This window comes from Amblyomma americanum, chromosome 7 (assembly GCF_052857255.1).
Source record: "Amblyomma americanum isolate KBUSLIRL-KWMA chromosome 7, ASM5285725v1, whole genome shotgun sequence".
In the NCBI taxonomy this organism is placed as follows: domain Eukaryota; kingdom Metazoa; phylum Arthropoda; class Arachnida; order Ixodida; family Ixodidae; genus Amblyomma; species Amblyomma americanum.
Genome location: NC_135503.1, coordinates 146,802,996 through 146,817,223, shown reverse-complemented (window position 1 = coordinate 146,817,223; position 14,228 = coordinate 146,802,996). Strand labels below are relative to the sequence as shown.

The following is a 14,228-nucleotide window of genomic DNA, read 5'->3' as shown; positions in this document are numbered from 1 at the left end:
GTGCTGTGAAGCACTCAGCGGAAGTTCATAGCACCAGAGAAGAAGGCAGCTGCCTGCGGATAGATGCCAACAGGTTACTTCCCAGATTTGATGAAAAAAGGGACGATCTCGACGCGTTCCTCAGGCGATTCGAAGGGATCGCGGGAAGTCAGTATTGGTCAGACAATGAATGTGCTACCGTTCTTAGCACATGTCTCAGCGGGGAAGCTCTGAGCGTATTCGGGCGACTTTCTCCGGAAGATGCTGCAAGCTACAGCAAGGTAAAAGCCGCCTTGCTTAAGCGATTGCGTCTCACCACCGAGGGATTCCGAGATAAATTCAGAACAGGGAAGCCCACAGATGGCGAAACAGCAACCCAGTATGCGGCAAAATTAAGCCACTACTTTTATCGGTGGATGGAACTTTCAGAAATTGCACAGGAATATAGTGAACTTCGCGAGCTTCTCACCAAGGAGCAATTCCTGAGTATCTTTCACCAGAGCTTGTCGCTGTGCGAAGAGCCAAGACTCTTCGAATCTTCGAAATGGTAGATCTTGCCGATCAATTTCTAGAAGGCCAAGGAGGAGCGAATTTGGCCAAGATTAAGAGTACGAATTCGGAGAGCACGGAAGAAACCGACAGCCGCGATGCCCGATTTAGCCAAAAGGCTCCACCAAAGTGCTGCCTGTGCAACAAGTTAGGCCATTACGCATCTAACTGCTGCAACAGCGCTGTGAACAGTAGCTTAACAGCTTGTTTTAAGTGCAGCCAGAGGGGGCACAGAGCAGCGGTTTGTCCTAACCCAAGCAAGCCCATCGCCCAGGTATCGTGCGTACGGGTCCCCTCGGATGACCACCTGGAGGAAGAAGATGAAAATGGGTTTGTGGAACTAAAGAACGGCAAGAAGGTACAAGTCGTGAATGCCGTAGTGAACGCGCTGCCCGGAGCCTTAATGAACAGAGTGCCTGTCCTGAAAGGGAAGATAGAAAAAAAAACAATTACAGTGTTGCGAGACACGGGAAGCAGCGCTGTAATAATAAAACGAAGATTAGTGAGAGATAAGGGTCTCACTGGAACATTGAGCCTTGTGCGGCTAGTGGACGGGTCGTTTCAGCGCTTGCCGGAAGCTGAAGTACATGTGCAGACACCCTACTACAGCGAAAAACTAACTGCACTGTGCATGGAGCGCCCCATATACTACCTCATATTGGGCAACATAAAGGGGGCAAAATTTCCAAAGGGCCCAGAAAGTAGACACGAGACAGAGAAGTCCGAATCCTGCTCTTCGGAACGGCGCAGTGATTGCCAAGCTAAAAAGTGGCGAATGAAGCGCGAGCGTGCCAGCTCAAGCAAAGGAGCAGTGAAGCAGACAGTCAAGCACGAAGAACGGAAGGGTCCCGCGGAGGAACATCCGGAGGAAGAAAAAACGCTTCCGCAGGAAGGGACGGGCCCTGCAGCAGAAAGCTGTGCGAAGCCGAAAGAAAGGCCACAGACGGTCACAAGGAAACAGCAAAACGCAAAAGAAAGACAGCTCAAGAGGACAAGGTGTCTGAAACTCTGGCTAGGCTCAGCTTAGCGCAGCTTGTGGAAATGTTCATCGTGCTGTTGTGCACATTACTTCAGCTGCCTTTCGATCAAACAGGAAAATTCTGGAAGGTGACCAAGAGGGTATTCACACTGGTAAATATTGTGAGCCTGTGTGCTTTGACGCAGGTGCCCTGGAATCCATCGATTGCCTTGTTTGTGTGTGCATACCTTAGCGCACAATTCTTTTCCGAGTCGGGAAATTTATCTGGAGGATTCAGGTGGGGCGAAAAAGACGCCCATGTTGACCGAGAAAAGACCCGCGAGTCGAAGAGACTCTTGTTGCGACAAAAGGCAACTGTGAAGGTCCTCACGCGCACATTATGGAAGCGCAAGTAGGAAATATAGGAGGAAGTATCGGATAAAGTATGTATCATACTTGTGTGTTCCCATGGTAATGTTATGCTAATGTGTTGCCGAGTTGCGGCATGTATTGAAGTGAATCTTGTCGGTTGTCAAGTGTTGTGTGCGTGCAGACATGATTGTATTGATGTGTGTATTCTGCCATTCGCCATATAGATTGTGAGCGCAAGCATGTGCGCACGGATTTTGTGTTTTGTGAATATTGTGGCACAATATTCTTAAAGGAAGGGGCAGTGTCACAAAATTCGGCGCATTTCCGAAAAAAAAAACGGCGCTGCGCCTAAGCAATTGCGCCTGCGCGCGGTAAAATAAAACAAAAACGGCGTGGAAGGACCCCCGCAGAGCGCTCAAACCTTGCGTGGGCTTTTCACTCAGCTCGCCGGCGGGGCGCCAAAGTAAACATAGACACGCGCGGCGTCGATTTTTCTCGAATGTCGGAGAAGTTTTTGCTCGTTGTCGACGGAAAGGGGTAACCTTGTCCGCGCCAAAGTGATACCCTCTCCACTTCGCTCCTGCGCCGATGACTCAGCGTGCCGCGAATGACCTGGATTGTTCTAGAAGGTGGTTTCCGCGCTCGACCAATGGGGTCGCGCGCCCGGCGCAAGAAGGAGGAGTTTGTGCAGTTGAAGCTGCGTGTATGTGCGCGCCTGCTTTGGCGCGAAGAACAGACGCGGACTGCGCCTATAAATGAGGGGCTTCAACCGCTGTCTGTTAGCCCGAGCCGCCGTTTAAGCTTCCAAGAAGCGCGCCCGCTCGACTCCCGGGAGAACACTCGCCCAGCCGGACCAGCGAGGCAACGTGCGCCAACCTGCGGGACGGCCCCGTCGAGCTCCTCAGGTCGTCGGACTGTCGCAGTGCCCGGTGAACAAATCGTGTTTTGTTTGTTTGTCTCTCTATGTATTTGTTCACTTTAGGTGCAAAGATTTTGTTGAATAGTTATCTCTCTCTAATGTTACTTTGCGCAAGTGCATTGTATTTGTAAATCACCTTTTATCTGCTCGTACGAGTGATAGCGAAATCCTTTGTATCGTCTCTTCGCTGTATAAACTTTGTTTTGTTTTGTGAACATTTGGCTCCGACCCATCTTCTGGCTTGCGACCGGCGAAAGCTGGGCACCAAACGACCACCCCCCTTGTCACTGGGTAGCTGGTCTCCGGCTGAGCTTGCCACGCTGAGTCGAGGGCATCTCCTCTGTGACCGAGACCGCTACCCCCACACGCTCTAAGGGTGTCTGGGAGTGCACGCTAAAGTGCGCAAAGTGGTGCCCTCACCCAAGCGCGTTTGCTCCGACGGTATATATAGTGTGACGGGAACAGCCTCTCTTTCTCCGCTTGCTGGAATAAAAAAACCTGAAGTGTTTGTCATTGTGTGATGGACAGCGCTGCCCTCAATGTAGTTCGTTGCACCACTTGACCACTTTAATGGCAGTGCGCAATATTGGAATACGGGAATAGAGAATGTCAGACGGAAAACGCAAGCATGAAACGGCCGGGACCTATCCTTGTTCACACGAGCAACTGCTTGTAACCTTTTCCTAGTTGCGAAAATTTGGTATGTCTTGCAGGCCTTGTTCATGTCGCACGAAATCATGCAAAAAACACAGATTCTTTGCTGTTTTCGTGTGGGGAAACACTTGCGAGCGTCCGAGCTGGACAAATCTGTTCTTTTGGTTCGAAAAGGGCCGGTGTGTCTTGTGCGTTTCTTTTTATCTGACAGATTCTGTCGCGTTTTATTTTTCTGCGAGACCAGAATTATCCCTTTTTGCGTACTTTTTTGTGCAAGTGCGCTTCCACAATGCTTTGCCTTAGTATTTTGTATCCTGTTCTGATAAAAGAATGACATTGTAAAAAGATTTTGGCGCGAAGTTGTCGAGGCTTTAAACGTGCTGAAAGTGCGTTTTTTCTTGAGATTATGTAATTTCTGTGCGAAGAAACTGCATAAATATTTGTTGGATGTCAGGCTACCAATACCATTGTACCCACAGCTAAGCTGCGGAGGCCCAGAGCAGGATGTTCTGAAAAGGCGGAACTGTATTCCATTAAATTCTAACGCGTGTAGTTTTTTCTTCATACTCCATATTACTCTGCCAGTTAAAACCTGACAGGATCAAAAGGGTATTTTTGTGCCATGGACGCTTTACTGTATTCTCTGCAAAAAGCCTGAGACAATCGAGCACTTGTTGATCGAAGTTGGGAACCGGTATTCCATCAGGACATGCTACAAAGAACAATAAACACCTGGCAATCATGCCGCATGGAATCCGGTTCTTAGCGGTAGAAGATGACGAAGATGTCCCTTACGATCTCAATATACTACTGGGCCTCCAGAGGTTTTGGAAAACCAGGATGTCAGTGAGAAATGCAAATGCGAACATTCGGCCTGTAAGAGAAAATTTCATTGAAAGTGTTGTGTATGTGCGGGAATGCTACCGAGCCCAACCGTAGCCACCCGAATGGCTTGGCATGTTGGATGAACCTGCAGCCCTCAAGAAGTTTTAAACAACCTCGTTGAGCGAAGGCCGGTTAACGTGTTTTAGCGGTTTGTTAGTTAAGCTGTCTAAACAGGAAACAAAGAAAAAAAAACAGGGTAGCGCAGTGGAAGCGTGCTGGGCCCATAACCCAGAGACCCGTGGATCGAAACCACGCTCTGCTATTCACATTTTGCCTCTCTTCTCTTCTGTTGCACGCGACGTTCAAATACATGTACTATATCCTCTCAAAGTTGTCCAGCAGGGTGGCGCGGGAATTGCATTCCCGGCTTTCGAGCAGGACAGTCACGGAATGAGGAGTGGTTTCAGCTGCCCAGCCGGGCCGCGCTACTAGGGGTGTTGCCAACGACGACCAGGAATGTCAATTGCTTCTTCCTCAGCTACCAACAGGTCGGGTTGTTTCAAGGCCGTTTTCTGCATGCAGATGTGCGGTCTCGACCGTATCGAGCGGAGCGTTTCAGAGATGCGCTGGCTGGTTTATCGCTGCTGTCCGAGGTAGTCGCCCTGGGGGCGTATCAAATGAGCCATGTGTGGGCAGTGACATTTGAAAGCGATGATGGTGTGACCCAGATACTCGGCGAGGGCAACACCAAAGTGAAAGAGCGACGTTGTGTGGTCATCGACCCTACCAATCAAGACATTCATTTGAAGCTGCACTGGATGCTGCTAACGTGCCAGATGAAGACATACGCCATGCCTTTTCATCATATGGAAAGTTCACTGAAGTCACAAGGAAACGGTGGCGAGTTCAAGGTGTCCAGGACAAAGGGTCGTCGACGCGACTCGTGACTCTTAGGCTCAAAACGGGCCTGTCGGTCGACGATTTGCCCCATCAAGTACGCATTGCTGGGGAGCAGGCACTCGTTGTCGTCCCGGGGAGGGCTCTGCTCTGCCTCCGGTGCCGTAACACAGTGCCATGCACGGCGGGAATATCGTGTTCCGCGTTGTGCGCTTTGCCGGCGCTACGGGCACGACGAGTCAGAGTGTGTCAGAACGTACGCCAGTGTCATTGGACTAAGAGGGAAAGAGGACGTTTCCGAACTGCTCATGGACGAGGCCGACGCTAATGAAGCTTCAGGTTGCAACGACAGCGTGCCAAAGGCTGCACTGAACTGCCTCCTGAGAGCACCGATACCGAGAGAAAGCAGGAGGAGATGGAACATTTAAAAGCATGCTCCAGTCACCAGGAAGCCAAAAGCGTAGGTGAGCTGGAGGAAACACCCGAGGTTGATGTTTGCTGGGCGTATTACCCTCGGGCACAAAAAGAGCTCTTGCCATACAGTTCTGCCTATTCTAAATTAGTTAAGAGAGGCATTGTAACACTCTGCCTGGAATCCGCGCTGCGGAGATCGTGTTTTTATGAGATGCAAGCAAGTTTCGATCATCAATTGGGTAGGCTCTTTTCAGCTGGCAACCCTGGGTCGGTCGTGGTGTCGGTGGCGGAAACGCTGCTGAAGAAAATGAAGCCCGGAACGCGCACGAAGCCCCCGAACAGTCGACAGGAGCCGGAAGTGGTTACCTACATCCACAAGATCACCCACAACTTAAAAAAAGTGGAAAATCGATTTGACGTGCCGGTGGTTTTTGCAGCACCCAGGAAACTCGCTCAACTTTGCGGCCGCATCATATACGAAGACAAAAAAGGGGGCTGTCAAAAGAACCACGAAAGTCGTTTTGTTAAGTGCGCCATGAACGTTGTTTATAAGATTCCCCTGTCTTGTGGCAAAGTGTACATCGGCCAGACGGGGCGATGCGTTAACGACCGACTCAGGGAGCATAAAAGAGAGCTGGCTAATAGGGAGCGCACGAATCTTGTTGACCACTGCATTGCTTGCAGAGCTTGTGAACCACCTTTCCGTTGCGTGTCAGTCCGAGACAGAAGTAAGCAAAAAACCTCTCTTGAAACCTTGGAGGCATTTTTTATAAGGAAATCTGGATCAGATTGCGTGAGTGACACTTCAGTTGCTTTGTATAACGCTGAAGTCAATTTCCTATCTCGTCTAGTGCGATGACTTTTTCCCTGGCAGTTTCCAAGTGTCTTGTTAGGCTGCGCCTGCGCAGGCCTGTGGTTATATATATGCCGTTGTGGTTCCCTCAATAAATCAGTTGCAAGTGAGCGCTCGAGTTTGTCTCTGTTCTCTGTGTCCCTGTCGTGGTTGCGCTAAAAATATGTATAATTTGTTAACCAAGCTGTATCTAGCTAAACTGGACAACATTGTGAATAGCCACCTGGAAGGACCGCAGGTGGTAAAAGTAATCAGATTTGTTGCTGATTTTATTGTGCTTTTAAATTGTAATCAGGATAGTTCTGATTTGGAAGTCTCACATTGTTTAGCAGTTTTTTAACAGTGCCTGACACCTCTGTGCTTAACTCATGAATTGCCAGAAGAAGGCCTCCTACAATTCCTCGAGCTCAGTCTTGAATTCGAGGTCATATTTGCTGGACATAAAAACCTAGAGGCAACAAGGCGACTTTTCCGTTTACTCTAGCCATTCTAAGCTGGAAAAAAATAAACATATTTCAAGCAGTGTTTAAAAAGGCTCTTGAGGAATCCTGTAATCACAGATCAGAAACCAGTTTTCTTTTTGCAGACAAACAGATTAGAGAAGGCAGGCTGCCCTCCTAAACTTCTGGCTTCGATCGCCGAAACTATGTTGAAGAAGTCGAAACGACCCGAAAAGGAAAGTCATAAGAATAGAAAGAAATTGGTGGTTATGCCTCACTAGCATAGCATTTCCCATTACCTAAGAAAAATTGGTAAAAAAACTAGGCGTCGAGGTTGTTTTCAGTGCTCCTGAGCTGTTATCTGTGCAACCATGTGAACGAAAAGAGACAAGAGAAGTGTACTTGCACCACTCGCCACCAACAGGCGTTTGTTCAGTGTTTAGAGTCGGTTGTCTACTCGATTCCTGTGTCATGTGGCAAAACATATGTTGGTCAGACGGCTCGACGTTTAAATCAGATGCCGAAAGAACATGACAACAATGCAAAGCAAAAGTTCCGACGTCTTGGCATTCACTGCCACGACTGTAGAGTTTTGAAATCGGGTTGCCTGGCTGACTTCAAAAAGACCACAGTGATAGGGAAACACTGCAATACGGTGACACGTGAGATAATCGAAGCTGCCAACATAATCCGTTCTAATGATCAGTGCGTGAGCAAACCTTCAGTTTCTTTGTTGAAAAAAGAGAGAGCCTTTTTAAATGCTAACAATTCTCTTTAAGTTCCTCGGTTTCATTCTTCTTCGCATCACAGTTTTAACTTCCTTGGTGTTTTTCATGTTTTGCCGTGTTTTTTGTTGGCTTCTTCATGTTCATCGTCATGATTTTAGCGTTTTTTACTTTTTTTCCTAGCTGTGTGAATTGTTGGCTTTTCCGGTGTTTTTAGCGCTTTTACTTCCCCTCTCTTATTTTCATGTTTTTCGCCTTGTTGGTGTTGGCTATCATTGTTCAGCAAGTTTTTGTTCATGCGTAAGGTCGAGTTTTAGCGATTTGTTTTCCCTTCAGGTGGCTTTAGGTTTGATTTTTTTTTCTTGGTTGGCCTTGTATAAGTTTCAGCTGCGCAAAAATTTTTCACCTGAGCTGGTTTCCTTTGTAGTAAGATATATTGGGTGGCCTTGTTCTGATCCTGTATTTTCCTTATGAGTCACGTGAGGTCTTGCCCTCGCTTCTTTGTACCTGAAAATTTTGTCTTGTGTCGTTTTGTTTTTATTTGCTTTTTCGTGGTCATGTGGCCTGATAGGGCACTTCTTAAACAAAGGTCCCCCTCACCTTTCAAAATAAAAGTTCATAGTTAGCGCTCGTGTTTGTCTCTGTTCTCTGTGTCCCTGTCGTGGTTGTGCTAAAAAATATGTGTAATTTGTCACAAATCCAACTAGCCCAATATCTAACTCTTTTAGAGGTTGAGGAGGTCGTCTTCGATACGGACGGACGGATGCAATCGCAGTCGTGGCCGAGTGGTTAAGGTGATGGACTAGAAATCCATTGGGGTCTCCCCGCACAGGTTCGAATCCTGTCGACTGCGTGCCTGGACGAGCGGTACTTCCGCCTTTATTCCGATATAGCTCATACGTGAGAGGAAGTAGAACAATTGCGCCATAGCCTGGACAACCGCAGTCCTGGCCGAGTGGTTAAGGCGATGGACTAGAAATCCATTGGGGTCTCCGCGCACAGGCTCGAATCCTGTCGACTGCGTGCCCGGACGAGCAGTACTTCCGTTTTTTATTCCGATATAGCTCATACGTGACAGGAAGTGGAACAATTGCGCCATAGCCTGGACAACCGCAGTCGTGGCCGAGTAACCGGTTAAGGCGATGGACTAGAAATCCATTGGGGTCTCCGCGCACAGGCTCGAATCCTGTCGACTGCGTGCCCGGACGAGCGGTGCCTTCGTGTTTTATTCCGATATAGCTCATGCGTGAGAAGAAGTAGAGCAATTGCGCCATAGCGTGGACAACCGCAGTCGTGGCGCCATTTCCGGACGCCGAGGCGAACGGACGTGTGTGTCATGGGCTCCGTAGGAGCGGCTTCAGCGGCCCAGCAGGGCCGCGGTAGCAGGATTTCTGGCTGTGATGACCCGGATTATCAAGTGCTTTTGCCTCAGCTACCTACAGGGCGAGTTGTTTTGAACTCTTTTTTTGCATGCCGATGTGCGTGAAAGGCCATACCATGTGGAAGTCTTCCGTGACACACTGGCTAGCCTAGGCCTACTGTCTGAAGTTATCGCCCTGGGGGGTATCAGATGAGTCATGTATGGGCGGTAACCTTCAAAAACGGAGACGGCGTGCATAAGCTTTTGGCTTTGAAGGAATTGACCGTGAAGGAAAGGCGGTACGTTGTGATAGATCCTAACAACCAAGCTTTGCGTATCAAGCTTCACTGGATGCTTCACAACGTACTGGACGATGACATACGGGCGGCGCTTTTGCCGTACGGCAGAGTGACGGACGTTTCACGTGAACGTTGGCGTGCTCAAGGTGTGCAAGACAAAGCGTCCTCAACACGCTTGGTGGCCTTAAATTTGAAGACGGGCGTGACAGTGGATGACCTGCCCCATCCGATCCGTGTTGCAGGTGAACTGGCGCTTGTTGTGGTGCCCGGTAGGGCCCCGCTATGCTTGCGCTGTCTCAATACCGGCCACATTCGACGCGACTGCCCTGTGCCACGCTGCGCACTATGCCACCGATACGGCCACGGAGGAGAGCAGTGCGTGAAGACGTATGCTTCTGTCACGCAGAAAGCTGCGAGGGTTCTAGACGTCAACGACCTGCTGCAGGATGAAGCCGAAGTTGAGGAAGCTTCGAAAGGAGCAGAGGAGAAGATCGGCGAGGACGCAAAGTCTCCAGAAAAGAAGTCCGGAGGCGACCCCAAGGCCAAGGCCAGTGATTCTCCGTCTCTCACCGCTTCTGAACCGGAGCTCACTGCGACGAACACGACTACGGGTGCAATCTCTCTAAGCTCGCACGACGGAAGAATTGCTACGGATAAAGCTGAGGCAATGGACGCCAGCGAGACAGGCACAAGTGGTGCGGTGGTGAGGAGAACTCATGACGAGTTAGCTACCCAGGATGGACAACCGAGCGAGCCGAACAACGATGAACCCTCGCCAAAGACGCCGGGTGTGCGTCGACCGACGCTGCGCCCGCAACCGAAAATCCCGCCGGATAGGCGTTCGGCGGTCACGCCCACTTAGCACACAAACTTGGTGTCGTCGAAGGTGCCGGGCTACTACGGAACCGAAATGGACGGAATCACTGAAGATACGAGCGACACATTCGACGTACGGCTGAAGACGTTACTGGACTGCTTTTTGGTATGTCATGTTGTTATTTTTCACCTTAGAAGCGATAGAAAAGTGTCAGTCATGTTTGTAATGACATCATTGGTATCATGCTGCTTGATTCAAAATGGCAAATAATTTAAATTCTTCGCTACGCATAGCGACAATCAATGTTAGGGGCTTGGCTGCAAGGCGACGGCAATACCAGCTTAGTCGCCTTTGCATGGAGAATGAGCTAGATCTAATTGCAGTACAAGAAACAAAGGTGGAAAAACAAGAGCAGACTGATCATATGGTGTCACCTTTCACAACGATTTATAATGTCTGTGTATGCCATACCGTTGGAAAATCTGCTGGCTGTGCTGTATTGATACGCAAAAGTATGGGGATTATTGAGGAAATGATTACTGTGTCTGAAAATGGTCGCCTCATCGTCTTGGATTTTTCGTTGTCGGGAGAAAAGTGGCGTCTGGTGTGTGTCTATGCCCCGAACAATGTCAGTGAGAGATGTATTTTCTTTGAACACCTTAATCAGTATCCGCCTTGTGAAAGACATCTTATTCTGCTGGGAGACTTTAATTGCGTTTGCTTTTCTGAGGATAGATCTAGAGTAGCATACGTACATGATAGGAACGCCGAGTTACTTAGCTCCTTGGTGGTGGACTATAACTTGGAGGATGTGGGTCACACAATAACAAGCGGCGGGCGGCCGCAGTTCACTCGCACCCAACAAGGTAGTCAAGCAAGGCTTGACAGAGTTTACGTGTCCCTCGCTCTAATTCCACTTTGCAATAGTTACAACGTTATACCTGTTTCATTCTCTGATCACAGCCGTGTGAGTTTCAACATTGGCAATAAGCAAAAGCAGCCACGATTTAACTGGCACCTGTGGAAGTTGAACGCTAAATTGCTCAATGATGAACCTTTTGTTGAAGCAGTTGAGGAAAAACTAGGGCGGCTAGTGAATTATCAGCCAGAAAACTATTCGACTGCCTGGGAAAAATTCAAAAATGAAGTTAAAATGGCAGCGATTGAAAGAGCAAGCATCAAGCGTCGAAATGAGATGAAGAATGAAAAAGATCTTCAGCGCCAACTAGAATACTTACTAAACGCAGTGATTTTGGAGCCTAAAAAAGTGGCAGACGAAATAAAAAAAACCAAAAGTGAACATGAGTTGATAGACAATGAAAGATATAAGGCAGCTATGATTCGTGCCCGGGGCGAACGATTATGGCTTTGGGAAGCACCGAATAAACGCTCTCTTAGTGATGAGAAAAGGTATGCATCAAAAAATGAAATCAAACAGATCCGCTATAAGAACGAGGTGACGGGCGAGCAGAAAAAGATAGAGCAGGCGTTCGTGGAATATTATCGCGAGTTGTTTAGCAACGTTACTCGTGTAAGTGACACTTTCATTACTGAATTCATGACTTATCTGCCAAAGATAGCACACGATGTCAGAGACAGCCTTGAGGAAGAGATAAGTGTTCGCGAAATCGAGGCCGCTATCGGCGAATTGCCGGCAGGAAAGTCTCCGGGACCAGACGGCTTGGGAGCCACATTTTACAAGGTTTTCGCCCATCAACTGGCATGTGTGTTACACCGCGTTATCAATGCGGCGTATAAAACAAGGCAAGTGCCACCGTCCTTCAGAGCTGCTCATGTCGTTTTGATCCCTAAGACGGACGACCGTGACAAGCTGCTGTCAGTAGGTTCATACAGGCCTATCAGCCTTACGAACACCGATTACAAAGTGTTTATGAAAGTGCTCGCGAAGCGGCTGCAAAGGGTCATCAAGCACTTAGTTGGGCCGCATCAAACATGTGGCATCAAAGGGCGAACGATTTTCACGAACACTCACGTAGCAAGAAATGTGTTAGAATGCTGCGACGACATGGACGGCCAAGTTGCCATGTTGCAACTAGATTTGGCGAAAGCTTTCGACAGGGTGTCACACGAGGTCCTCTTCTGCGCATTGAAGCATGCAAATGTAGGCAGCACAATTTTAGACGGTGTAATGATGGCCTATCGAGATTGTTGTACCCAGCTCATAATAAATAAGTCATTAACAGCAAGAGTCCCAGTGCAATCTTCAGTAAGGCAAGGATGCCCACTGTCTCCCCTCTTATTTGCAATATATGTCGATGATGAAATAACTTTATTTGCACCCGTCAAGGAATCAGAGGGCGAAAAAGACGAGTCTTGACCGCCGTCATCTTCCTCCCCTTTCAGCAGGCTGGGATCCCTTGGGATTCAGCGGTGTCCAGGGCCAGACGGATGACTTCTTTTTGTTCTTCTTCTTTCTGGCTGGCCATTAAAGCCTCCCAGGACTCTATATTCCTGTCTGGTTCGTTGTGGCTAGGGCATGTCCACACCATGTGGATCATGTCTGCTATTTCATTACACTGCTTACACCTGGGGTCTTGGATCGCCGGATGCCATCTGCTTAGTGCGAGTGGGTTCGGAAAAACTCCCGCCTGTAACTTTCTCCATATGACCTCTTCCTTTTTGCTGAGGCCCTTGCATGCTCCAGGTAATGTCTGTCTTCCTAATCTGTAATGGTTAAGAATATCTTGGTACGTGTTCAGCTCCTCGCTCGTCTGAAGGGACTCTCTACTCAACGAGACCGCATTGGGGTCCCGGTGTGTGAGTCCTCGGGCCAATGCGTGCGCTGTCTCGTTTCCCCGGAGGCCCTCGTGGGCCGGAGTCCAAACAAGGTAATTAGTTCTGCCGGTGTCGGGCCGGCTGTGAGAATTTTGACTGCTTCGACAGATACCCTGCCTGCGTTGTAGTTGCGGATAGCCGATTTGGAATCTGTTATAATCACCCTAACATTCCGTTGAGTTAAAGCCAGCGCAATGGCTACCTCCTCAGCCGCTGTTGCATCACTCTGTTGGGTGCTGCAGCACGAGACTCGGTCTCCGCCCTCCCTGGTCGCCAGGGCTACGAAACCCGTTCTGCCTTCATATTCCGCCGCGTCCGTGTAAACCACGTCCTGTCTATTGGCTAATTTTTTCTGCAGAGCTGTCGCTCTGTCCTTTCGCCTACCCTCATGGTGTACCGGATGCATATTCCTTGGGAGTGGTGGGATTCTGATTTTGTTCCTTATGTCTGTTGGGATATTCTCCGTGTGTTTGAGCCGCGCTCGAGGTTCGAAGCCTAGCTTTTCTAGTATTTTTAGCCCCGAATGGCTGCGTAGAAGTCGTTGTTGTTGCGCTACTCTGGTAGCCTCAATGAGCTCGTCTAGGGTGTTTGAAATCCCCATGTTCAGAATTTTCTGGGTGGATGTGTACGGGGGGAGGCCCAGAGCGGTTTTGACGCCCTTCCTAATTAGGATTTCAATCTTGTTTTTTTCTGCTTTGGCTAGCCGTAGGTATGGTGCCACGTATGTGATTCTGCTGATTACAAATGACTGAACTAGTCTTAAGAGGTTCGTCTCCTTCATTCCCGCGTGTTTATTTGCTATTCTTTTGAGTAGCCTACACGTCTGGCTTACACTCGATTCGAGTTTTCGTATCGTTTCGGTGTTCTTACCGTTTGTCTGTATCCTAAGACCCAGTACTCTAATCATCTCCACTGATGGTATTTTGTCCCCGTTTACCGTTAGCGTTATCCCATGTTCATGGGGCTTTGTTTGTCTCTTTTGTGGGCCGAGGAAGAGCGCTTCAGATTTCTCGGCTGAACATTTGAGTCCTACTTGTTTTAGGTACGACTCAATTTCCTCGATCGTTCTTTGGAGGGTACCTTCGATGTGCGCGTCACTGCCTCTGGTAACCCAGAGGGTGAGGTCGTCCGCGTATATTGTGTGGTTGAGCCCTTCTATACGCGTCAATTTCTGTGGTAAGCCAATCATTGCAATATTGAAGAGTGTCGGTGATAGGACCGAGCCTTGGGGAGTACCTTTGTTGCCCAGCCTTATGCCTTTCTCTTCCTTCCCTCCTAGGCTGATAGTAACTGTTCGCGTATGCTGATGACATAGCCGTATTTTGTCAAGATCGCGAGAGTGTGTTAGAAGTGGTCAACCTTGCTAAGGCT

General features: G+C 48.8%; 3 non-coding genes across 3 annotated transcripts; all 3 read left to right on the top strand.

Annotated features, from left to right (window-relative positions):
- Nucleotides 1-8,356: 8,356 nt before the first annotated feature.
- TRNAS-AGA (transfer RNA serine (anticodon AGA)) lies at nt 8,357-8,438 on the top strand. The gene has a single exon. It is a non-coding gene; the product is annotated as a tRNA-Ser (tRNA).
- An 88-nt stretch (nt 8,439-8,526) lies between these two features.
- TRNAS-AGA (transfer RNA serine (anticodon AGA)) lies at nt 8,527-8,608 on the top strand. Its single transcript has one exon. It is a non-coding gene; the product is annotated as a tRNA-Ser (tRNA).
- An 89-nt stretch (nt 8,609-8,697) lies between these two features.
- Nucleotides 8,698-8,783, top strand: TRNAS-AGA (transfer RNA serine (anticodon AGA)). The gene has a single exon. It is a non-coding gene; the product is annotated as a tRNA-Ser (tRNA).
- The last annotated feature ends 5,445 nt before the right edge of the window (nt 8,784-14,228 follow it).